This window comes from Leucopleurus acutus (genome assembly GCF_964270905.1).
Source record: "Leucopleurus acutus genome assembly, chromosome: 10".
NCBI lineage: Eukaryota > Metazoa > Chordata > Mammalia > Artiodactyla > Delphinidae > Leucopleurus > Leucopleurus acutus.
The window spans coordinates 96,716,070-96,743,200 of record NC_139153.1 but is presented as its reverse complement, the minus strand read 5'-3'; the positions used below and the strand labels follow the sequence as shown (position 1 = coordinate 96,743,200).

The 27,131-nt window shown below is 42.8% G+C and overlaps 1 protein-coding gene across 2 annotated transcripts in view; it reads right to left on the bottom strand.

Moving 5' to 3' along the window:
• ADTRP (androgen dependent TFPI regulating protein) overlaps nucleotides 1-27,131 on the bottom strand; it is a 70,291-nt gene that overhangs the window by 27,523 nt on the left and 15,637 nt on the right. The gene's annotated exons all lie outside the window — the stretch shown is intronic.

Sequence of the window (27,131 nt, the reverse complement as noted above, 5' to 3'; positions counted from 1 at the left end):
CTGTGCCATGTAGTCTAACACTTACGGTGCGTATTGGTAAGCTCGGTGCGGGGAGAGGCCGAGAACACATTTAGCAGTGCACTTGGCACCATGCAACTGTCCTGTCGACAGGTGATGGGTGCTGTAGGGGCTGTGAGAGTCTCCCTCTGAAACCTCTGTGTTCTCCCCCACTTCCTTCCCTGCTTCACCTCCTTCTTTATAACCATCTGTTTTCTCACATCTTTCAAACTCTTAACACTAGATTTTTTTCAAATGACATAATCAAGGAATAGTGGTGTTTTTGGGTGTGAAGACTTCTGAGTCCCACTCTTCCTTGGTTATGGGAACTGATTTGGGAAAGGTGAATTGAGTCTCTTTGCAATGTCCTTTCATTTCTTAAACACATTTATTAAGTTCCTCTGCCACACTCTGTGCTTATTGGTAACATCTCATAGTGTTAGTATTTTATACGTTTTACGTTTACATCATTCCTCTTTCATCCCTGCTCCCCAGTTTCCTTAGCTCTTGGAAGCCTCTTGCATCCGTAGCTTCCACTTGCAAGCCCCTTCCCAGTCCCATTCTTGAGCCCCGAGACAGCTGTGTCAGCACCTCAATTACAATAGGGGCTGGGGCTTAGGAATGTCACAGTACCCATGTCACCATGCTCCCATGCCCAGCTGTGCTGCTGGAACCCTGGGTACTGACTCTGGCTGGCCTTTGCTGTCAGTCATACCAGTCTGGTGCTCAGAGGCATCCACAGGAGGTGGAAGCTTCTTCCTGCTCTACCTGTGCTAGCTTGGGTCCAGTCAGGAGATCAGAACCCTCTGATGACAAGAAATGCGACAAGTTTTTATGGAGCAGGGGTGGGATGAGGAAGCACAGGTCTTAAATATAGGGCAGTACTGGGCAGAGGGAGCCTGCAGTTCAGTGGCACAGAGCAGTCAGGCTTCTTGAAGGCCCTGGGTACCCACATTTTAGAAGCAAAGCTTGGAGGAAGAGCATTGTGGACAAACCACAGCTTTTACAGACTTTCTACGAGGTTGGTCCTGAATATACTGACTGGTTGACCACACAATGGAAAGACTTCCAGGCGCACTGTCATATCCTGCATCTTTCTTTGGCCTAATTTTAGGGACCAAAATCTCCAGTTTCTCTGTCTCTCCCTCCAGTAGAGGAGCGTGGTGTTTAAGGGCACGTATTTTTGAATCTGACCCTGGACTAGTTACTCAATCTGTCTGAACTTCAGCCTCCTCGGTTGTAAAACATGGCAGTAAATAGTACACATGTCACAGAGGTACTGCCCTGAGGATTGGGATTAGTGCATGTAAAGGGCTTAATGCGTAGCCCAGGAGAGCGTCCAGTGAGCGCTAGCTGTGATGATCAGTGTTGTTCTTGATTCTCATCCTTCCTCTCATTGGTGGCCCAGTGTGGAGTGGGGTGAGGCAAGCGGCTGGGGTGTCCACAGCACCAGGTGTCTGTTTGCACCCTTGCCGGTGGCCTGCAGGCGGCTGGAGTGTGGGAGCAGGGCCATCCCCGTGGCCGTCCCATGGGTCCCTCTCCCGCCCACAGCTGGTGCCTACGCTCCCAGTGGTGGCCACCTCAGAGCCCTAGCAATACCCTGTGATAGACACTGATGCTCCTTTAATCCAGAGGCCACTTCAGGAGGCCAGGGAGGGGGCTGTCTACCCAGTACAGTTGCCTGCCTTTCTGCCCACCGTCGCTCTATCAGGAAGGTCCGACTTCTGTCAGGAACCACTAACAGCCCCATTATGCTGGCCATTGACCTGACAGACTCTATTATCCCTGCTCACAGCAGCTTCCGTTCTCTACATTAATGATCATTTGGAACAGAATTCCTGTGGAATAGTGTAGCGCGTTTGCATTAGGAGCAAATGAGTTCACAGTGATTAATGCTTTTATAACAAATAACTCAGGAATGCATGACTGGTCACCTCTTCTAGGAGCCTGCCCTTTGCAAGTGACATTCAGTTGCGCTTCCAAATGAATTCTCCCTGATGGCTTCTGGGAAGTTTACTTCAGTGATGTCATTAGTGATGGGCCATATACTATGGCTTAATACCAGCTAAAAGGTCTCTAAAAGAATCACATTGTTTTGGCCAGGGCTGGGGGGTACGAATGAGGAAAGGAGGAAGATTGTATTCTGTGAGCTTTCTAAATGTTGAGCTACTGTGAAGAGCCAAGCATGACACAGTAAACCCCCTGGTATTTCAAACCCACTGGTATTTCACCTCACGTTGATATAAATTATATAACCTTTGTCAGGCAGCACATATTTTTCAAAAGAGGAGGGAAAATTTAGTAAGAGAAAAATCAAATATGCTTTCTGCTTCCAAAAAATCTAATAATTAGGCTGGGATTGACACAAATTAGAATGCTGCCAAAAATTACTGAAAACAGTGACTCATTCTGTATTTCAGTTAACAGTTTTTCAGTTTCCCTTATAAACAGTGAAGCTGACAAAAATTAATTATCTCAGAGGGGGTAAAATATTGCCTTCCAAAGTAAACAGAACATCATGGACTGAAACAATAGTATGTGTAAAGGGAGGGGATGGAAGGAGGCTGTCTTCCCTTGTTAACTGAGCCGTCATTTTGGTAGATTTTTTTTTAAATACCTCATTCCGAAAGCATTGGTTAAAAGGAAAAGTGTTGTTCTTTTTTCATCCTTTTCTACTAAATTACACCTTTCCTCCTGTCCTTTGTGTGATGCCTGCTTCCATCGGAATATCTTGGAGAGAGAACTATAAGCATGAAAGATTGATTTAAGTGTTAGTATAATAGTTGCCCTGTAGATTCCTTGGTTGCAAAACAGCCTTGTAGATAAGTACTACAAGTTACCAGCCCATAGAGAATTCCTATAAGGTTATATGAGTGGCAACATAGAAAGTAATGAGCACTTATTTTTACTAGCCTCATGCCAGTAGATAAGTAGCTGCTCTAAACAGCTTCCCTGTGTCTGAGGCTCAAATTAAAATGAGGTGCATTTATTTGCCTGACTCTTGAGAAAGAGGCAAGCCTCCATCACTCAGGTAACCCACGGAGCCGACAGTCTTCCATCCTTGCTGTGCAGCCTCCAGAGACTGACTCCAGAAGGCGAGGACGGCCACACTCTTATCTCTAAGATCCTTGGAGGTCCAAGAGCACTTAATTGTCTTCAGTGAAAGAAATTCAGAGAGCCTCCACATTGTAAAAATCAGACGCTAACACTTTAAAGTAACTTCTCTGCCTCTCTCCTCTGATTCATTTCCTTATTGCACCAGCTCTTATGTTGAGTGGAGCGATATAAATAGGTCAGCTTTTGCCTTCTCGGGCTGGTCATTGCAAGGCTTTCTCCTTCACGTGCTGTTCCTAATCATGAGCTTAGGTAGTATTGCCCACTCCACAGCTGCTTCAGTCTTCTCCTTCCTTCCTCTGTTCAGGCAATGCCTGGATCTGAGAATTCATTCCTTACACTGGCTCTTCCCAAGTTGAGTTTCCTTCTCTCAAGTCTCTAAGATAACGTCTTTGGTTCGTTTATGGTGCTACTGGGTAGATATTTTAACATGAAGTTTTAGCGCACGGACAAGAGTTTACTTCTGGGTACATCAAGGAGGATATTTTTGCTTTCTGTACATTAAATATATCATTTTAAAAATTTATTTAAAAATGAAGGCCTTCACAAAACCTCCTCGGGGCAAACACATGGTCAAAACATCAATTAAAACTTAAACATAAATACAACAACAGACATGAAAATGGAGGCAAAACAAACCTTAATAGCACGCCATTGTACCCAGGCTTGTTATTACAATGGCGGATCATGTTCCTTAAGCTTGAAAACTACACACAGTAAAAAGATGCAGTAATAGTTGTTTTGTAAATCCTAGTAAGGCAATCTCCGGTTTTGATAATATCCATTTACCAGCTAAAAAACTTTACCTCACTCCTCACCAACTTCCCCCACTGCAGTTTCTGCCTCTAACTCTTACAGTTTGGGACAGTGGTGATGGTCTTTCTGGGAATATTTTGTATCCAAAAGCAGAGACCGTCTGTATTCTCTATGGCCCCCGCTATGTTACTAAAGGTGCAGTTTTGCTTTAAGTCAGTCCAATATATGGTAATCTGGATATGTAGACACAGGTTATATTGCTTACATGTCTAGGGGACTTTTTTTTTCACTCTTCCACCTGCACTACCTGCAGGAGTCTTTTCCATCTCAAATTCTAGAGTTTAGAAGATAACTGGATTTGTAAAAACTTCCTTTTCTACTTTCTAGGAACTTAAGTGCACAGACTAAGCATCACTGTAATTAAAGAGTCAGCGCCTGGGGATGAGGGATTGAGAGGATAAAGCACCCATAGAAAGAGCCAAAGGCTTCTCTTTGATCTCCAGTCTACCTAGGTGGGCTGACACAGCCCAGTCAGGTAAAACTTCAGAGGACAGAAGTCAAAAACCAATAGTTTTATTTATTGCAGAAGAGTAGTAATGTTTGCAACTTACTCTGATATGCACCACAAATAAGATGAGTTGTTGGATGGATAGATGCATAGGTTTGTGATAAAGCAAATACAGTAAACTATTAATAGCAGAACCTAAGTGGCAGGCAATACAGGTGTTCACTGTAAAATTCTTTCAGCTGTGCCTCATGTTTGAAAATGTTCATAATAAAATGTTGGGAGAAATATGAATAGTCTTACTGACCTGGCAAGAGAGACGAATGCTCCATTGGGCTGAGGAAGAAAAGCATGCCATTATTTATGAACTTGTATGTGAAACGAACAGGTGGTTAAATGATAACTTTCTGAATCTTTTATGGTTAAATGATAACTTTCTGAATCTCTGAACTTTCTATGTGATTTTTTACTTGCTACACTATTGTCCTTTGGGTTAATATGTAGTTTAGCCAACATTTCAAAGCAGCATTCTTCCAGGAAGCTAGTCGGCTTTGACGGTGTCCAGCCTGGTGAAGAAGTGAGTTAGATTCTATTCACTTAAGGGTAAGACAAAAGAAAGATCTGGGCTCTTGAGAGCCTGCAGTCTGGAATATATCCGCCTCTTCCCATTCTTCTCCTCTCTGTCCCTGCCTCTCCAAAGCACCAAACCCCTTCCTCTAATTTAACTCTCTCCAGCAATAATAACACCCTAGACACCAGCTGTAATCAGTGACTCATTTCTTTCCTTCTCAATCCAAACTTGATTCACTTTCCTCCTCAGATGCTTCCCATAGCCGTCTATTCTTTTATCTTCCCCAGCATCACCTCCCTAGCTTTCTTCTATTTTGGTCCATACTCAACATTGCAATTAGACCAACCTTCTTCAAACAAGTTTCATGTTAGTACTCCCCCCCAAAACCTTCTGTGGCTACCTGTTGCCTCAGTCCACTGTCTACTCCTCTAATCTTATCTCTCTCCCATTTTCCACAATATCTCCACAGGCTCCACCCCTTCCACTCAATCCAGTCTCCTCATTATTCCTGTGTTTCATTCTGTTTCCTTCCCTAGAACTCCTCCCTCTTTTCATACACCTAACTCTCTTCTTTAATTTTTCTCTCCCAGTCAGACCCACACACTTTTGAGATGCCTTCCAACCAAAAGCGCACACATTAACATGAGGAGACGTGAAAGAACATCAGGACCCAGGAGAACACTGAAACAGAAACACGCCAACCAGAGACTTGCTGGGTTGCTGCTGTCGAGATTTAATTTTAGCAATTTCTTTCCAGACAGCCAAAGTGAAAAGAGAGAGATGGAATGTATACAGTTCCTGGTTTTTTTGTTTTTTTTAAAGGGGAAATTAAGTTTTTCCACTAGTAAGTAGGCCTCAAAGAAATTTTCACTGTTGCATCTCATTTAGGGAACACTCAGTAATAGTAGGCAGTGCTCTCACCAGTGTCCCCAAAGCAAAACATTTCAGAGATCTAAGTTCCATAAAATGATAATATCTGATAAAATCTGAAGGCAAAATAATAAAACATATTTTGAAGCGGATTCTGCCAGTAAGGAGATAACATTGTATGATTATGTAGGCTTCTGCTGATCAGAGCAGTAGAGGGACTCCAGAAATAACATTTCCCCCCACGAGAGTTTTTGTTTGTTTTTACTCTAATTGTGCATCATAAAACAGCCAGTATTTTATTCTGTGTTTAGAGCCTAGAGTGTAGGTATTATACACTGTTGATGACACGGAGATATAAAAGCTTGCAGGAATTCAGAGAGTCAGTGGTGATGTTGACACCCTTTCACTGCAGATCAGAAGCGTCACCAAGAAAACCATCCTGCCTCCAGGAGCTGAGCACCCAGCGCTTTCTGCAACCTCTGGGGCCCGTGTCACATGCATGGCACACCTGTGTCACATCCTGCCTTTGCATTAGATGCTGACTCTCCCCTGTCCTTCCTGCAGCTCTTTTGGTTTGCATTAGACTCTTCTGTGCTTAATTATGTTCAGTTTTCACTTTTACACTGTCAATTCGTGTACTTTTTCTTCTGTTCTCAGTTAGATTATAAACAAGTTGAGGTCAAAGCTTTCACCTCCTATCTTTTTCAGGACTCCCCTCCACCCTCTGATTAATAACTACTTTTCGACCCATCTTCTTCATTCAAACCTAAGTGTTACAAAGTATTATAGAATTAAGCCCTTAATATGGCCTGCAAAGCCCCTGGTGATCTGGTTACCTGTCCCATCTTCATTTCCATGCCCTGCTCCGCATCCTGTGGCCTTCACCCAGCCCTCAGCCCCTGATTACGCTGTCCTCCACCCACAGTTCCCTTCCCCACCACTGGTACATTACACACACTTATGTCTCCCCTTCCTCAGCCCCCTCCACCTTCTTCTCACCTTACAGGGCTCAAGGTAGATACCCCTGCCTCCAGGGCAGAATCTGGACCTCCGGCAGGTGCCCTTCCTTGGCACGGCGGGATCTCCCTTTGCTCGTCCCCATCCCAGCGTCACATTATTGTGTTCACCCAGCACCGGCCAAACCTTCCACAGATGGAAGCAACTCGAGGCTAGGGCTGTCACCATTTCATCTCCAGTGCTTAGAACGGTGCTTAACCTCTCTGGCCACTTACTGTCTGTGGCGTTAATGAATGAATCAGTGAAACAGTGGAGTGGAGCAGAAGAGGAAGAAGAGTTCCTCTGCATAGCCTGGGAAGATAATCAGTGTCCCAGAGTGAGAAGACAACAGCTGCAGGCCAGACTCACCTGGCTTGGCAGCCACATGTCGGGCTGTGCCCGTGGTTAGCAGGGCCACAGAGTCAATCCCACTTCAGGCTAGTCACCTATACCCTTTGTCATGGCTATAGATGGCTCCCCAAATCCTGAAAATGGGTGTTGTGGGTCACAGGGAAACCTGTGAGAAAATGTGACTCCTGGGAACAATCTCTGGGTGCCAACATTACAGCAACTAAACTATAGACTCAATAAAGGGGTGTCACCAGCCCTGCAGCCCTGCAGGAGTTGACAGCCCTGGAAGAAGAAGTCAGGAAATTTTTATCCAGCAAAGGCTGTTCTTTGGGACGCACTGGCCCGTGGCCCTCCATTCTGAGATTGGGCCAGGTGTAAACAAACTCCCCAGGTTTTGTTCGGTATCTTCTTTGTACCCCCTCCTCTATATCAATCTGTAATCCACGCTTCCTCCGTGCTTCTGTGCCTGGCTCCACAGAGCACACATGGAAACTTGTTTTTAAGACATAGACAGATGGGCAGCTCTCTAGAAAGCTGCTCTGAGTTGGAGAAAGGGGACTGTTCTTTTCAAGAAAGAGAAAGTTTCAGAAGCACAGGAATCTGCTCCTGCTTTAGAGCCACCACCTCTCAGGGCACCTTCCGCTCCTCTCAGCTATCTTGTCTCCATGTCAATAAAGGACTCAATACGTAGGCAGCTGCTTTCCCTGGGAGATAAAGCAGTGAATCAGGAAAGTACCCTGTAAGCACAAGCACCAGGGCAGAGTTCCAGATTCTCCATGTGACGGATCCCATGATGGACCAGTTTCCACACTTTCTCCTTCCTGCCTCTGGCTTTCCCTTGCTGACCCATCAGGGTATTCCTAGAAGGACTCACCAGCTGTTCTGCAAGAATGGCAGTTGCCCACTGGTGATTTTCCCAGATGTGTGTACTTGGTTGAGTTAGGGTTTGTCTGCATGAGGGGCACATGAGCTCACTGTGGGGTTTTGGTGGTGGGGGGGGGGGGTCTTCCCAGTAGAGGGAGGAGATGGATGGGAGTGGCGCCTAGAGGCAAAAGAAAAGTTTGCTTGGGAAATGACCTCATTTGCTATCCATCAAATATCTTATGAAAAGCAGTTATGTTTCAGCACTCCAGGCAATTAAAAGGTCCATAAGATATGGTCTTGGAACTCAAAAAAATATTAATGAATTTCAACTTACATTTACTGTAACCCTACAGGTTTCACACTACGCCTGGGCTAGTTCTAAAGCATTATGTAGTGGAGGCTCTGAAAGTGTTAGGCAGCAGTAGGCAGCACTGGGTTGAGCCCTTGAAGTCCACAACCAAGGAGGACAAGTTCTCATTTACTGCAAAGACCTGCTTCTCCTTCACGCACTTCATAAAAATCCTTCACACCTAAGAGACTCAAGGGTTTCTCCTCATCAGCTTTTGTGGCATCCCAAACTGTCTTAATATCTCATAGGCAGTCACTAAGCTGTGTTTTGTTCTTTCAAAATAAAAGTCAATTTTAATTCCCTTTTATTAAAAGCAGGTAGCTATAATCACAGACTACTTTTTCAGTTATGAACAATTATTTTTCTTTCTGAGAATCAAAAAGCAAAACAAAATGAAAACAAAAGGGCATCTGTAGGATATCAAAGAAGAAGTTCTGTAAGATAGTAGATACACAAGTTTGGTGCTCAGAAGAGAAATCTAGCTGGAGAGAGAGATATGGGAGCAGAGTGCAGAACTTTTTTTAGTGGTAGTAGATGAGATGACCCAAAGGGAGTGTGTGAGTGAGAAGAATAATAAAGGATCTAGAAGTAAACACTGTGAAAGGCAGGGTTTCTCAGTCTCTGAACGATTGATGTTGAAGAATAGATAATTCTTTGTTGTGGAGGGCTGCCTCTGCCTTGTAGGATGTGTGGCATCATCCTTGGCTTCTACTCACTAGAAGCCAGGAGCACCTACCCACCCACAGTTGTGACAATCAAAACTGTCTCCAGATATTGCCATGCATTCCCTGGAGAGCAAAAGCAATCCCAGTTGAAAATCCCTGATTTAAGTGATGGACAAAAAAAGAACATCTTGCAAAGGTGGTTGACAAGGAGTGTCAGAGAGTCTGGAGGTAAAGGAAGATAATATTTTGAGAAAAAGATGTGGTAAATTTGTGTCAAAGATCAAGGAAAGATATTAAGACGTGAGCACCAGCCTCCCTGGTTTTAGGGACGAAAATGTGTGGTGAGCAGAGAGGAGCTTGCTCCTTGTGTCCCAGATTGCTCCTTCTTCCTTCTAGGCTGACTCCCGTGTTCCTTGTCCAGTCTCCTGCATCTCTGGGTTTCAACCTCCTGTTCGTAGTATTTTTAGACCTGAACCTTGGAGCCCCTGGGCTCTGGGAGGAGGTTAATCCAGAGATGTCTCCAGGGCTGCCATTGCCTTCCATTCTACAAACCCCAAGAGTGGGTGGACATCTAGACAAGTTTTTAAGTGTAAAATTTGGGAACCTACATGTGGCACAAGTTGATTACAAGTCCACTTGCTCAGAGCCCTCTACACTCCTGGGAATGCAAGCCTGTGGCATTGAAATTCTCCCATTGCCAAGAAATTTGGCTTACTTCCTTATTGTGGTCCTCTTAGGAAAAATAAAACAGAATTTCTCAAAAGGTCACAAAATTCCGTCTCACCAGAGAATAGTAAAAACGTGACTTTTATGAGTTCCTAGATGTGTTTGGAGAGAGATGTCAAAAACACACAAGCTTTTATTCCCAAGAAGTTTGTACTAGCAGAGCTCTCCAGAATACCCCTCTGAAATGACTGTGCATTTTTTGGTCTCCAAACTCAGGGGGGAAAAGCACAAAGGTTTTTGTTTTGTTTTAGTTTGGTTTTTATAGCTTTCAGATCTGAATTTTCACTGGTAAAATCTCTTCTGATTAAGGGAAGTGAAATGCTGAAATCTCCCCTGGCTTTATGAGGGTTTTTTTTGGTTTTTTGTTTGTTTGTTTTCCAATTCTGCCCTCAACATAAGACTCTTGATTACTACTGAACTCTTAAAACATTAGGTTCTGGCTTTATGGAAGCGGGGCTACAAGAAGTTGCTTCTGCAGGTGGCCTGGCTTTAGGAAGACCAGTATAAATGCCATGAAGCCACACATTCTTGACTGCTTTTTACTACTGAAATCCACGGATCTACATTAGTTCCTGGTTCATAATTTTCAGAAAGACTGGAGAAGAGCAGAGATTAGAATGACTCTCAGAATTATAGCAGCCTGGAAATCCTGAACAGAAGCCAGTCTAACAAGGTAGAAAGGTTTGCTTTTACCATTTGTCCTACGGTTCTGACTGGGGGTTTTTTGTTGTTGTTTGTTTTCTTTTTTTGAGTGTGTGTATGTATGTTTCTTTGTGTGATTTTTTTTTCTGTTTGGTTTTGCTTTTACCATTTGGCTTGGGGGTCTATCTTTTTGTTTTCTTTTTTTTTCCTTTTTTTCCTTCCTTTTCTTCCAAGCCTTGTGACTGGCAGGGTCTTGGTGCTCTGGCCAGCTGTCAGGCCTGAGACTCCGAGGTGGGAGAGCCGAGTCCAGGACATTGGACCACCAGAGACCTTCTGGCCCCATGTAATATCAATCAGTGAGAGCTCGCCCAGAGATCTCTGTCTCAGTGCTAAGACTCAGCTCCACCCAACGACCAGCAAGCTCCAGCACTGGACACCCCATGCCAAACAACTAGCAAGACAGGAACACAGCCCCACCTATTAGCAGAGAGGCTGCCTAAAGTCATACTAAGTTCACAGACACCCCAAAACACACCACTGGACGTGGTCCAGGCCCACCAGAAGGACAAGATCCAGCCCCACCCACCAGAACACAGACACAAGTTCACTCCACCAGGAAGACTACACAAGCCACTGAACCAACCTAACCCACTGGAGGCAAACACCAAAAACAACAGGAACTACAAACCTGCAGCCTGCGAAAAGGAGACCCCAAACACAGTAAGTTAAACAAAATGAGAAGACAGAGAAATATGCAGCAGATGAAGGAGCAAGGTAAAAACCCACCAGACCAAACAAATGAAGAGGAAATAGGCAGTCTACCTGAAAAAGAATTCAGAGTAATGATAGTAAAGATGATCCAAAATCTTGGAAACAGAATGGAGAAAATGCAAGAAATGTTTAACAAGGACCTAGAAGAACTAAAGAGCAAACAAACAGTGATGAACAACACAATAAATGAAATTAAAAATTCTCTAGAAGGAATCAGTAGCAGAATAACTGAGGCAGAAGAACGGATAAGTGACCTGGAAGATAAAATAGTGGAAATAACTGCCGCAGAGCAGAATAAAGAAAAAAGAATGAAAAGAATTGAGGACAGTCTCAGAGACCTCTGGGACAACATTAAATGCACCGACATTCAAATAATAGGGGTCCCAGAAGAAGAAGAGAAAAAGAAAGGGACTGAGAAAATATTTGAAGAGATAATAGTTGAAAACTTCCATAACACGGGAAAGGAAAGAGTCAAGTCCAGAAAGAACAGAGAGTCCCATACAGGATAAATCCAAGGAGAAACACATGAAGACACATATTAATCAAACTATCAAAAATTAAATACAAAGAAAAAATATTAAGAGCAGTAAGGGAAAAGCAACAAATAACATGCAAGGGAATGCCCATAAGGTTAACAGCTGATCTTTCAGCAAAAACTCTGCAAGCCAGAAGGGAGTGGCAGGACATATTTAAAGTGATGAAAGGTAAAAACCTACAACCAAGATTACTCTGCCCAGCAAGGATCTCATTCAGATTCCACGGAGAAATTAAAACCTTTACAGACAAGCAAAAGTTAAGAGAATTCAGCACCACCAAACCAGCGTTACAACAAATACTAAAGGAACTTCTCTAAGCAGGAGACACAGAGAAGTAAAAGACCTACAAAAACAAACCCAAAACAATTAAGAAAATAGTAATAGGAACATACGTATTGATAATTACCTTAAATGTAAATGGATTAAATGCTCCAACCAAAAGACACAGACTGGCTGAGTGGATACAAAAACAGGACCCATATATGTGCTGTCTACAAGAGACTCACTTCAGACCTAGGGACATGCACAGACCAAAAGTGAGGGGATGGAAAAAGATATTCCATGCAAATGGACATCAAAAGAAAGCTGGAATAGCAATACTCATATCAGACAAAATAGACTTTAAAATAAAGACTATTACAAGAGACAAAGAAGGACACTACATAATGATCAAGGGATCAGTCCAAGAAGAAGATATAACAATTGAAAATATTTATGCACTCAACAGAGGAGCACCTCAATACATAAGACAAATGCTAACAGCCATAAAAGGGGAAATTGACAGTAACACAATAATAGTAGGGGACTTTTAACACCCCACTTTCACCAATGGACAGATCATCCAAAATGAAAATAAATAAGGAAACATAAGCTTTAAATGACACATTAGACTGGATGGACTTAATTGATATTTATAGGACATTCCATCCAAAAACAACAGAATACACTTTCTTCTCAAGTGCTCATGGAACATTCTCCAGGATAGATAATATCTTGGGTCACAAATCAAGCCTCGGTAAATTTAAGAAAATAGAAATCGTATCAAGTATCTTTTCCAACCACAACGCTATGATACTAGATATCAATTACAGGAAAACTGTAAAAATTACAAACACATGGAGGCTAAATAATACGATAGTAAATAACCAAGAGATCACTGAAGAAATCAAAGAGGAAATCAAAAAATACCTAGGAATAAATGACAATGAAAACATGATGACCCCAAATCTGTGGGATGCAGCAAAAGCAGTTGTAAGAGGGAAGTTTATAGCAATACAATCCTACCTTAAGAAACAAGAAAAATCTCAAATAAATGACCTAACCTTACACCTAAAACAATTAGAGAAAGAAGAACAAAAAATCCCCCAAAGTTAGCAGAAGGAAAGAAATCATAAAGATCAGATCAGAAATGAAGGAAATAATAGCAAAGATCAATGAAACTAAAAGCTGGTTCTTTGAGAAGATAAAGAAAATTCATAAGCCATTAACCAGACTCATCAAAAAAAAAGGGAGAAGACTCAAATGAAAATGAATTAGAATTGAAAAAGGAGAAGTAACAACTGATACTGCAGAAATACAAAGGATCATGAGAGATTACTATAAGCAACTATATGCCAATAAAATGGACCACCTGGAAGAAATGGACAACTTCTTAGAAAAGTACAACCTTCCAAGACTGAACCAGGAAGAAAGAATAAATATGAACAGACCAATCACAAGCACTGAAATTGAAACTGTGATTAAAAATCTTCCAACAAACAAAAGCCCAGGACCAGATGGCTTCACAGGTGAATTCTATCAAACCTTTAGAGAAGAGCTAACACCTACCTTTCTCAAACTCTGCCAAAATATAGCAGAGGGAGAAACAGTCCCAAACTCATTCTATGAGGCCACCATCACCCTGATACCAAAACCAGACAAAGATGTCACAAAGAAAGAAAACTACAGGCCAATATCACTGATGAACATAGATGCAAAAATCCTCAACAAAATACTAGCAAACAGAACCCAACAACACATTAAAAAGATCATACACCAGGATCAAGTGGGGTTTATCCCAGGAATGCAAGGATTCTTCAGTATACGCAAATCAGTCAATGTGATACACCATATTAACAAATTGAAGGATAAAAACCACATGGTAATCTCAGTAGATGCCGGAAAAGCTTTCGACAAAATTCAACACCCATGGGGCTTCCCTGGTGGCGCGGTAGTTGAGAGTCCGCCTGCCAATGCAGGGGACACGGGTTCGTGCCCCGGTCTGGGAAGACCCCACATGCTGCGAAGTGGCTAGGCCCATAAGCCATGGTCGCTGAGCATGCATGTCCGGAGCCTGTGCTCCACAGCGGGAGAGGCCACAACAGTGAGAGGCCCGTGTACCGCAAAAAAAAAAAAAAAAAAAGAAAAAATAATTCAACACCCGTTTATGGTAAAAACTCTCCAGAAGGTAGGCATAGATGGAAACTACCTCAACATAATAAAGGCCATATACAACAAACCCACCGCCAACATCGTGCTCAATGGTGAAAAACTGAAACCATTTCCTCTAAGATCAGGAAGAAGGCAAGGTTGCCCACTCTCACCACAATTATACAATACTTTTTTGGATGTTTTAGCCACAGCAATCAGAGAAGAAAAAGAAATAAAAGGAATGCAAATTGGAAAAGAAGAAGTAAAACTGTCACTGTTTGCAGATGACGTGATGCTATACATAGAGAATCCTAAAGATGCTACCAGAAAACTACTAGAGCTAATCAATGAATTTGGTAGAGTAGCAGGGAATAAAATTAATGCACAGAAATCTCTTGCATTCCTATACACTAATGGCAAAAATTCTGAAAGAGAAATTAAGGAAACACTTCCTTTTACCATTGCAACAAAAAGAATAAAATACCTAGGAATAAACCTACCTAAGGAGACAAAAGACATGTATGCAGAAAATTATAAGACACTGATGAAAAAAATTAAAGATGATACAAACAGATGGAGAGATATACCATGTTCTTGGATTGAAAGACTCAACATTGTGAAAATGACTTTACTACCCAAGGCAATCTACAGATTCGGTGCAATCTCTATCAAGCTACCAGTGGCATTTTTCACAGAACTAGAACAAAAAATTTCACAATTTGTATGGAAACACAAAAGACCCCAAAGAGCCAAAGCAATCTTGAGAAAGAAAAATGGAGCTGGAGGAATCAGGCTCCAGGACTTCAGACTCTACTACAAAGCTATAGTAACCAAGACAGTATGGTACTGGCACAAAAACCAAAATACAGATCAGTGGAACAGGGTCGAAAGCCCAGAGGTAAATCCACACACATATGGTCACCTTATCTTTGATAAAGGAGACAAGAATATACAATGGAGAAAAGACAGCCTCTTCAATAAGTGATGCTGGGAAAACCGGACAGCTACCTATAATAGAATGAAATTAGAACACTTCCTAACACCATACACAAAAATAAACTCAAAACGGATTAAAGACCTAAATTTAAGGCCAGACACTATAAAACTCTTAGAGGAAAACATAGGCAGAACACTGTATGACATAAATCACAGCAAGATCCTTTTTGACCTACCTACTAGAGAAATGGAAATAAAAACAAAAATTAGCAAATGGGACCTAATTAAACTTAAAAGCTTTTGCACAGCAAAGGAAACCATACACAAGCCGAAAAGACAACCCAAAAAATGGGAGAAAATATTTGCAAATGAAGCAACTGACAAAGCATTAATCTCCAAAATATACAAGCAGCTCATACAGCTCAACATCAAAAAAACAAACAACCCAATCCAAAAATGGGCAGAAGACCTAAATAGGCATTTCTCCGAAGAAGACGTACAGATTGCCAACAAACACATGAAAGGATGCTCAACATCAATAATCATTAGAGAAATGCAAATCAAAACCACAATGAGGTATCACCTCACACCAGTCAGAATGGCCATCATCACAAAATCTACAAACAAATGCTGGAGTGGGTGTGGAGAAAAGGGAACTCTGTTTTGAGAGTTCCCACTGTTGGTGGGAATGTAAATTGATACAGCCACTATGGAGAACAGTATGGAGGTTCCTTAAAAAACTAAAAATTGAACTACCATATGATCCAGCAATCCCACTACTGCATGTATACCCTAAGAAAACCATAATTCAAAAAGACACATGCACCCCAATGTTCATTGCAGCTCTATTTACAATAGCCAGAACATGGAAGCAACCTAAGTGTCCATTGACAGATGAATGGATAAAGAAGATGCGGCACACATATACAATGGAATATTACTCAGCCATAAAAAGAAACAAAATTGAATTATTTGTAGTGAGGTGGATGGACCTAGAGTCTGTCATACAGAGTGAAGTAAGTCAGAAAGAGGAAAACAAATACCGTATGCTAACACATATACATGGAATCTAAAAAAAAGAAAAAAAATGGTCATGAAGAACCTAGGGGCAGGACAGGAATAAAGACAGAGACAGAGAGAATGGTCTTGATGACACGGGGAGAGGGAAGGGTAAGCTGGGATGAAGTGAGAGAGTAGCATTGATATATATACAGTACCAAATGTAAAATAGCTAGCTAGTGGGAAGCAGCTGCATAGCACAGGGAGATCAGCTCAGTGCTTTGTGACCACCTAGAGGGGTGGGATAGGGAAGGTGGGAGGGAGACGCAAGAGGGAGGAGATATGGGAATGTATATATATATATATATACATACAGCTGATTCACTTTGTTATACAGCAGGAACTAACACAACATTATAAAGCAGTTATACTCCAATAAAGATGTTAAAGGAAAGAAAAAACATTAGGTTCAGTGGCAGCCACCGAAGTAGTTATTCTCTTTCTATTGGTGGAATTCCACATTCGTGGGTTCACTTTTCACAAATACTAATGCACCCCATTACTAGCTTCTGCTCATCAGTAGGAATCCTTGGTTGTGTGTTATCAAGAATCTCTCTCAGAGGGATTTCCCTGGTGGTCCAGTGGTTAAGACTTCACCTTCCAATGCAGGGGGTGTGGGTTCAATCCCTGGTTGGGGAGCTAAGATCCCACATGCCTTGGGGCCAAAAAACTAAAACATAAAACAGAAGCAATATTGTAACAAATTCAATAAAGACTTTTTAAAAAATGGTCTTAAAAAAGGGCCGCCGAGGGCCACCGGGTCGCAGTCGGACCTCCTTTTGCAGCTCGGTTCAGTCATTAAAAAAAAAAAAAAAAAAAACGAGAGAGAATCTCTTTCAGAGCCACTGCTAGCCCACCAACAAAAATGGAGGAAATTGGCCTTCCACACACTTTCACAGAGATAAAAGGAGGCTGGTTTTGCAACCAATTCTTCTCCTCTTTCTTTTGACCACTTTTCTTTCATCTGGTTTTTTCTGTGGTCATGTCTTCATTCCTGTTCTTAAATTCAGCCTCTGCCACCCTTCTTCCTTGATTTGATGGTTGTTTGAACTCTCTTTGGCTACATGAATACTCAGTTCCCTAATTAACATCTGAGAATGGTGATAACAGAGGAAAATGTAAGCCTGGAAATGGTTTTTCCAGAACCGCTTTTGAGCCACAGTCCAGTCCAAATCAGAATAAACATCATCTCTCCTTTAACAAAATATATGTAATTACTATGACTCTGTGCATCTCTTTGAACATAAATCAGTCACTAATATAGCATATGTCTCAGATACAACAACGAAAAGCCCCATAGATATTTCAAGGTACCAATAATGTCTCTAGAATTTTCCTCACTTGTAACTTTCTGTACAAAAGAACACCTCAACGTTTCAAACGTATCATGTCATCCACAGATTGTAAAGGCAGGGCTGCTAAAGGCTTTCTCTCTGCCTCCAATGCCCTTTGGTCCCAGCACACCTCACTCTACCCCTGAGGAGGAACTCTGGGGTCAGTCTAGGGCACAGAGAAGCTACCAGAGCAAGAGGGAAAGACTTCATTCTTCCGTGCAGCCATCTTCATTAGGCGCCTACCCCATGCCAGGTGCTGCGTGAGGTGCTGGGGATGAAACAGTAAACAAATATGGGCCCTGCCCTTGTAGACCTTACAGTCTAATCAGCAAGATTTTCTGTAAACAGGTAAACAGCCACATAGATACCAGTCACGACATGGGCTATAAGGGAAACAAACAGGAATCTACTCATTGGAAGGAACGCGGAGGCACATGCTTTACGTAAGGCAGTCAGGGAAGGTCATTCTGAGGAGGTCATTTTTAAGCTGGGACCAGCTTAAATGTACAAGCAAAGCCAGGGAAGAGCAAAAGGAGAACATTCCAGGCAAAGGGGACACCATACGCAGAGGTCCTGTTGTGGGAAGGAGCTCTCATAGTTACAGAAACAAAGCAGAGGCCGGAAGAGCTGTAACATAGTGTAATGGGGAGACAGGCTCTACTGGGGTCTGGAGCATTAAGCAGGGGCCAGGTTCATCAGGCCTGTAGGCCATGGGAAGGAGTTCCCATAAGTGTAGTTTCCACTACACTTATTCTAAGTGTAGTGGAGAGCCACTGCAGAGCACTGGGAAGGGGGACACTATTTCCTGTGTATCGTGCTGCTGTATGGAAAAGGTTGAGAATGGAAGCAGGAAGACCAGTTTGGAGGTATTGTGTGGTTTAGAGGAGAAGTGAAGGTGGACACCAGGGTGTTGGCAGTGAACAGAAAGCAAACTAGAAAGCAAACAGGTTTGCTACATATTTTGGAGGTAGCATCGACGACATTAGTTCATAGATGGGATATGAGGGTGGTGGGATGGAGGGAGGTGGGAAGGTCAATGCTGGTTTCTGTCTTGAGCAGTTGGGAGGATGGTGACTCCATTTTCTGAGATGGAGGTGCCCAGGACAGGTTTGGCAGTGAGTATAACAGGTCCACTTCTGGACACGTTGATTCAGAGATGTCTGTGGCACACCTATAGGTGTGCCTGTAACAGCGGTGTCAGGTAGGCAGTTGAGAAACAAGTCTGGAACTCAAAGGCTATCTGAGCTATAGACTCAGCACATGGATAGAATTAAACCCATGGGGATGGATGTGAGTAGTTACTGGAAAAAGAGTACTGGCAAAGAGGGTCCAGGACAAGCCGTAAAGAGGGCATCACTTAGAGGGCAGGTAGAGGACACAGCCAGAGACTGAGGTAGGAGGAAAACTAGTCAGTCTGCTAGCAACAGAGCCAAAAAAAGCACGGTTTCAGGGAGCGAGAAGTGTAGTGTGCTGAATGCTGCTGAGAGTAAGATGGGGGCAGAAACAGGAGCCCTGGGTTTGGCAGTGTGGAGATAGTTGGTGGCTAGAAAAAGAGGAATGAGCAGAATGTATAGATAATTCCGTATGGGTCTGGGGCAATGCTCTTGGACTTTGTTCCGTTCGGAAAGGCATACCTGCTTGTTTTGCGTGTGGCGCAAATAGCACCTTCTGCCCTGAAGGAAACTCCTAATCAGCCAACCCCACAACCACCAGAATAGAATAGAATAGAAGAACAGAAGGGATGGGGAAATTGGGGAAAAGAAAAGCAGTGCCTGTGTTGGCAAAGTCTCCATTTTGGGGCATTGCTGAGCTGGGGAGAGCTGAGAACTTGGTTTCCAGTTGGATCTCTCAGTGGGGGGAATCTCGGGTAACAAATAGAACTTGCATTTCACCCCTCCCCTCACTAGTAGGTCCAGGTTGTTCTGTAGATTTGTGTGCAGAACTCCCATGTTGACATTAACAGGAAAGTAAATCAGACAATCCTGAGACATTACAACCCAACCCTGAAAATTTAATTATATACAAACGAATACACAGCATGCACCACAATATAAAAAAGATACAAACCTTGTGCTTAATTGTGACATTGCCTAGCATGGAAGGCAGGCAATTTGATCACCTCCAGAGATCACTTTATGATCAAGAGCCTTTTCTTTTCTTTTTTTTTTTTTTGCGGTATGCGGGCCTCTCACTGTTGTGGCCTCTCCCGTTGCGGAGCACAGGCTCCAGACGCGCAGGCTCAGCGGCCATGGCTCACGGGCCCAGCCTTTCCGCGCCATGTGGGATCCTCCCGGACCAGGGCACGGACCCGTGTCCCCTGCATCGGCAGGCGGACTCTCAACCACTGCGCCACCAGGGAAGCCCAAGAGCCTCTTCTTAATTGCCAGAGAACTCTACGGGCCTCCTCTCCAGGGACAGCTGCCGGGATTAGAAAGGAGAACACTGCACCAAATTCATCTATCATCACAATTTAGTATTTTTAAATAGTGGCCTGTGGAATAAGCCTTCGGGAACAGGGCTCTTGTCCCTACTAAAGGGATGAACAAAAAGGATGATTTAATCATTAATTCCCTTTTCTTTTGCCTACCCCTTTAAAATGAGTACTTCAGAAGCTTAGCATTTTACTCTCAAATATGTTCTGACCTTCCCATCCTGCACCCCAACCCCCATCATATCACCTACTTTATTAACTGGAACAGCTCAATTAGGGGTTGGTTGCATAATTTAGAGATCTGTGCCTGCAGGAACAGTAGAAATGATTCTCGGGGGATGGTAACTTACTCCTGCAGGAAAGGCCTTTCCACCATAAGCCACTTCCCATATTCATGGGTTTGAATCTACCTCATACCAGGTCCTGTTCACATGCTTTTCTCCACACCTTAGAACAGTCTCTGACCATGGATTCCAACTCTCATCAGTTTATTTTTTTTTTTCTGTTTAGTTTTTCCTTTTCTACTGATGCATAAGTCATACACTCCATTTGTATGTGGCTATTCTAGACATTAAAACACGCGTATTTAATGTAGTAACGGCTAATGTAAGTCATTATTTCTAGCCCCTCCCCACCAGCAATCCAGGGGGGCTTAGCGTGCCTTAATTCTAATCAGCCCTCTCTCAACTTACATTCTGTTTGCATCCAGGATTTTAATTCATTCTTTTATTTTAAAGTCACCATAAACTGAACACATTGCTTGCCATTGTTTTTGGTATCTCGTACCTCCCTTCTGAGATCATTTTCCTTCTTCCTGAAGTACGACCTTTAGCATTTTCCATTACTGAGGGTCTGTGGGTGATAACGTCTGTTTTCCTGTGTCTGAAAATGTCTTTACTTTGTCCCTGTTTCACAAGATACTTTCGGAGAGTAAATAGGTTGGCTCTTTTTTTCTTCAGTACTTTGAAGCTGTTATTCCACTTCTTCTGGCTTCTTTGTTGGTATTGAGAAATCAGCTATCAGTGTAACAGTGGTTACTTTTTGGGAAATCCATTTTATTAATCTGGCTGGTTCTAGGATCTTTCTGTCTAAGGTGTCTGTGATGTCATACAAGTGACTAGATGTCTGCCCTGTGTCCTGTGTGTCTTTTTTTTTTTTTTTTTTTTGGCACTTCTTGACTCTGAGGATTAATTTTTCATAAATTCCAAGAAATAATCAGTGATGCTCTCTTCAGATATTGCCTGCATCTCACTCTCTTTCTTAGCTCCTCTTCTGTTTTGTTTTAACTTTGGGGAATTTCCATTATTTTCTTGTCCGTAAGTCAAATGTTTACAAATATTTTTAAAATATTTTTTTCAGCGTTTGAGGTGTCTTGTGATGTTTGTATGTTTGTTTGTTTCAGGCTACTGTTGCTCTCTATGGCCAGAAATGGTCGGCACTCGGGACCTTGTTTCCTTTGGGTGGATAACTTTCTCCTCCTGCTAAGGGTTGTGGGCATGATTTGGAAGGATGCAGGAATTTATGGTCATTATCAGTCGGGATCCCATCAGGAACAGGGAAGCCCATTGAGGAATTCCAAGGATGAAGGTTTTAGTTATTGGAAAGGTCAAAGCCGTAAAAGTGAGGGAAACTTCTACTACAAGGGGATGGTTTGAGGGAGCTGGCTCAGAAGTGGTAAATCTCAGAAGTCTCTGCCCCCTCGCTGCCTGTAGTATAAAGCCTGTGATTCCTGGGTGCTTGTCCAGAAGTTGATGCTAACCTCGTGTCTGCACATCTGCTCTCAACTGCCACTAGAGAAAAAGGCGTCCTCACTTTCACGTCTCCTGAGAGTGCCTGTCATTGGCTGACTCTCACCTGGAACCATATGGAGAAAGGGATTCTAGGACCTTGTGTGTGATTCCAGGCTTATCCCTTGCTATGCAGAGGAGAATGGAGGAGGGGTGACAGTGATTCCAAGTTGACAACAATTTGGCATAGGTTGTTACGGATCACGGATAGCACTTTATGTTGCACACGTATTATTTTATGTGCTCCTAATAGCATCACTGAGAATTAAGAACAGTAAACACACCTGTTTCAAGGAACCAATACCCAGTGTAGGTCTGTTAGCTTTTCCAAAAATCACACAGCAAGACAATGGCAGAAATGGGACCAGAATTGAGGTTTTCTGGCACTTGTCAATTGTTTTCATGAAATCAAAAATTAACTTGTAGAAAACATCTGAGATCAATTATTTTTGCAACTGAGACACAGGGCTAAGACATTTTGCTTCCACTCATCCCAAACCAACTCTTAGGCATCAAGCTGCAGCACTTTTCTTCCTAATAATTTATCCCGTCCAACTTTTTAGCCCAAGAAGAACCTTAACAGATGTGAAAGGACTTTTGTGAAGATAGACTATGATTCACCAGATGGTCCATTTCCTGATGACCTGTACCTGGAGATGTCTTGGACTGTCTGCACCACGCTCTAAAAGTCACCACCTCAAAAGATACCACTAAGATTGTGTCATTCCCTGTGGATATGCAGCTTAATATTCCAGTTGTCAAATATCATTCAACAAATATTTCTTAAGCACCTTTTTTTCTAGGCTTACAATTTCTGTGATCATCATGATATTTTAATGCCACTAACTCTGACATTATTAGGTTAGCAGAGTATTTTAAAATATGTCAGAAAAAGTATGCATATTAATTAAAATGTTCCCACATATAAGGCTTAAACTGAAGTCCCTGGGTTGATAGGAGACAAAAGACTTTTATTAAATACTATTTGATAGGTTAAGTATTTTAGTGTCTCTGCCAGTCATTGCTACAAAAGAATATTTATCGTCAAACATGAATTGGGTAAAAAGGGAAATATCACTATATTATTGTCTGTTAGTCATATGTACTAAGACAATAGCAAGAACAGCATTTTCAAGCAATGGCCATGCCCTCTTGCGCCCTGATCAGCAAGCTTGTTTCTAACATCAGGTTTTTACTGTTTCTCAGCATTCAGAATTAGATAGCTGATTCTTTGAGTGAGTACATGGAGTGTGCACCAACATGCCTATAGATTTTTGTATTAATGGAGATGCTCTTTAAATGGCATCTGGGCCCTTTTATCAGACCACTGTTAAAAGACTGCAAGTATACACTCAGAGTAGAATCACTGAGCATAAAAGCAGGAGCTCCACTTTGAGCAAACCTTTTGCTCACACGCTCACAGACTCTGGCAGTGGCCCCTGTCTCACATGGCTCAACATGCATGAAGTCCCTAGAGAAAGAGCTCATTCTTGTTCCCATGTTCTCACTCTTCTTTAGCTTTGCTCTAATTATAAACTTTTAGAGAAAGTAAATGAGTCTAGTGAATACGTGAAGGTGATAGAAAAAGGATGAAGCTGATAAGTAAGGCTAGTGGTAGGTTGGAAGAGTTGTTGAGATTTAGGAAGCAGTTGGGAACGCAGGTACCTATATATTAATGACTGTGCCCATCGGATTGAGAGGAATGAAGGGCAGGGCTGAGAATTCAAAACTTAGGACATAAGCATGTGAGAGCTAGGAATCCATGTGATGGGTGGATAATATGTGGGCAAGTGGAATAAAGCAGACAAGAAATCATCTACTGGCTGATAATCCAAGGACCTGGAGGTGAGAGTAAGATTAGAGGACTTGGAAAAGCTCAATTCCCAATTAGGCACAAGTGGTTGCTCTGTAGGCAGAGAAGATAAAGAGACCAGGGAAAAAGATGTGGAGGCTGGTTGAGAGCCTGTCAGCAGCTCCCTGTTCAAGGACGGGACTCTGCAGCTGTCCGAGTGTCTGCCTGCGGGGTTATGAAGTAACTAGAAGCATGAAGGGGGCTTTTCTGTGCTGGCTCCCTAATCAGGAAGGGGATGTCCGTTCAAATCTGTGGAGAAGGCTCTCACACCCTCCACCAGGCTTCTCGTGGGCATTTTCACTTCTGCTCTGAGATCATGGGACTTTTGTCCTCTCCTACCCACTTAGATTTTATTTCTTTCGGTATATCAGAGAGGTTTAGGATCTTCTCTTGTGAGTTTCTCCACCTTGGTTATTCTCCAGCATAAAGTCATTCTTCCTGTTGGTAGTATTACCCGTGGTTGCCATGGAAGTGGGGACTAATTACATCACACAGGAGGGGAGACCCGCTAGCGAACCCTCAAGGACACCGAATGATTTCAATTATTCAAATTCCCAGTAACTTCTTAGAAGACGGGTATAGGTTTTGATCATTAAAAATCTTTGACTTTGATTTTGAAATTGGGATGTGTTTACTGGATAATGGAATCGTAAAAGCAAGCTGCTGTTCAGCACACACTGGAAATTCTCAGAACTGGGATTTTGTTTTTAAAAGGATATACTTCCACCATTCTGGTTTCTGCTCTCAAGAGATGAAGAAAGTGGGCACTGTGATTGCTTGGTTCTAGTTATATAAAACCTTAAGTGGACTGGTAATCCTTTGGCAGTTCATTATCAGAATCTCCTGTGTTTACCTTAAGACCTCCTTAAGGAGGACAATAAGTAAGGACAATTAAGTAAGGACAATAAAGATGGCTTTATTGTCCTTACCCAGCTAACTCTGCTTCCTAATCCCAGCTTAGCTTCTGACTTCTCTGCTGAGCTTTAAGCATTCATTTAACCCAGTGTTTCTCCAGTGCCACTGGAGAGTCTAAGCTACCTTAGATTAGGAAGCGAATGGAATGAATAAAGTGTTTTAAAACAAGAGGGCAACTCTTTATAACACTGTAGTGATTAAACCTGAAAAAAAAATCCAAGTAAATATCAGGGTCTGATAAACGATTCTATCTTCATTCTTGCTCAGAGATGTAGAGCAATGCTCTGAGAAAGGATCTTTCCTGTGGTACGCCGTCGGCTTAGCTAGGGCAGCTCTTCCCTCTCTAGAGTCACATGACCAGTTATTTCCCAGCACCATTTTCTGGTCATTGTTGGCAGTCATCGTTTCCCTTTCTAATGTGGACTTGGTCTAGGGTAGAAAATGGCCAGAGAAGATTTTAGAATTTAATGGTACAACAGATATGAAGGAGGAAGAGACCGTGAATCAAAGAAGGCAGACAGACTGTAGATGGAAGAGGGAAGGAAACAGATTCTCCTCTAGAGCTTCCAGAAGGAATGCTGCTCTGCTGACACCTTGACTTTATCCCATGAGACCCATTTTGAACTTCTGACATCTACAACTGTAAGATAATTTGTATTGCTTTAAGCCATTTAAGTTTGCGTTTATTTGTTACAGTAGCAGCAGGAAACTAATACATACAGCACTACCAAGGCTCTCCCCTCCCCCGAGTCAGACTGCTCTTGTTGGGCTTCCCTGGTGGTGCAGTGGTTGAGAGTCCGCCTGCCGATGCAGGGGACGCGGGTTCGTGCCCCGGTCCGGGAAGATCCCACGTGCCGCGGAGCGGCTGAGCCCGTGAGCCATGGTCGCTGAGCCTGCGCGTCCAGAGCCTGTGCTCCACAACGGGAGAGGCCACAACAGTGAGAGGCCTGCGTACAGCAAAACAAACAAACAAACTGCTCTTGTACAAGTCACCAGAGAGTTCATTACTGCAAATCCAATGATCATCTTACAGTGTCGTTCTTACTTGACCTCTCAGCAGCTTTTGACGTAGAAGACTTCCTCTTGAAACATTTATATACTTGACTTCCAGGAGACTAAACTGCACTGGATTTCCTCCTAACTCACTGGCATCTCCTTTTCAATCTCCTCTGTTGAATTCTCCTGTTTTTCCTCCCAAGTACTGAAAGTTGGAATGTTCTAAGGCTTAGCTCTGGGATATCTTCTCTAACCATACTTACTCCCTAGGTGATCTTATTTAACTTTAAAAACAATCTTTATAATGAAGACAGCCAAATTTATGTCACCAGTCCAGAAATCTCCCCTAGGCTTATGTGTCCAGCTGCCTATTCTGCATCTAAAGTTTGTTGTCTAATTGGCATCTCAAACATGTCCAGACAAAACAATTTCCTTCTCCACAATCCTTGCACCTCCCCTACCATCTCTATCCATACCTCCCCTGTGTCTTAAGCTAATAATCTTATCTCCCTTTTTTTTCTTGCCAGATATTCAGTAAATCCTGATGGCTCTACATTCCAGATCTATACCGAGCACAAGCACAGCACGTCTGCAGACTTAGACCAAGCCTCCAAAGGATTTCACTTACCACCCTGTGAGTGACATGGGCCGGGACGCTGCTGTATCAGCAGAACATACTCTGGCTGTTGTCTTATATCATGTGGAAACAGAAGTAGATGGGAGGTGGAGTTCCCCATAGGAACCCTGACCAGGACCCTCTTCCTTTTCCGACATGGACTTTCTGGGGAATAATACTGGAGGGGCGGGGGGCTGTTTTTAACTGTGGCAAATGTTCTGCCAGAGTTCCTTCAGAACACAGCCTCTACTTACAGCAAGTTAAACAACTGGGTGGGAGTATGTGTATAGATAAAACTATAATTTAAGCTTCTTGAGGTTGGGAATCATATCTCAAACTTCTCTTGTCACCCCATGAATAATTCTTGATTTTGTATTTTTTATTTGAACTCAGCATTAGAGCTCATCTGGGGGCCCAGTTTTCAAGTATATGTTCAGTTATGTCAGGGAATTTTAACCTGCGGTCCATAAATGGAATTTTGAGGGTCTATGAACCTGCTAAGATTGTACACAAAATTTTATGGTTATTTGTGCTTTCCTTGGGAAAGTGTTCCTAGATTTCCTCAGATTCACAAAGTGTTCTGTTTCCTAAAGGCTGAAAACCACTGAGCTATCCAGAGATATCTAGACTGTGGGTCCTCTCTGCCCAGAAGCGCTGGGGTAAAGAACCGAGGAGGCATGGGCGAGGGGTTTGTAACGTTGAGGACAAAGGGGGGCCTTTTGATGCTGATGTCCCCACAGGTGACCTTCTTTACTCATTAGGACTCACCTACCTCTGCCTAGCCGCCCAGCAGTTTCACAACCAAGCTTACGGGTGGGAGAGAAAAATCTGAGACTGGGGCCTGAATTTAGTGATGGACAACATGTGGCATACTGTGAGTGAGGAAGAAACTGGAAGGTTTAGAGTTTCCCTTGACATTTTGACTCCCCAGCAAGCCCCCAGAGAGGGCTAAAAGGCCTTCCAGGTTGTCCAATCATGACCCACATGCCTGTCACAGCCAGGCTGGGACACAAGGGGCATAGCAGCCCTCCTGTCTATGTCATTCACTTGGCAATAATAACATACCGCTGCATGACACCATCT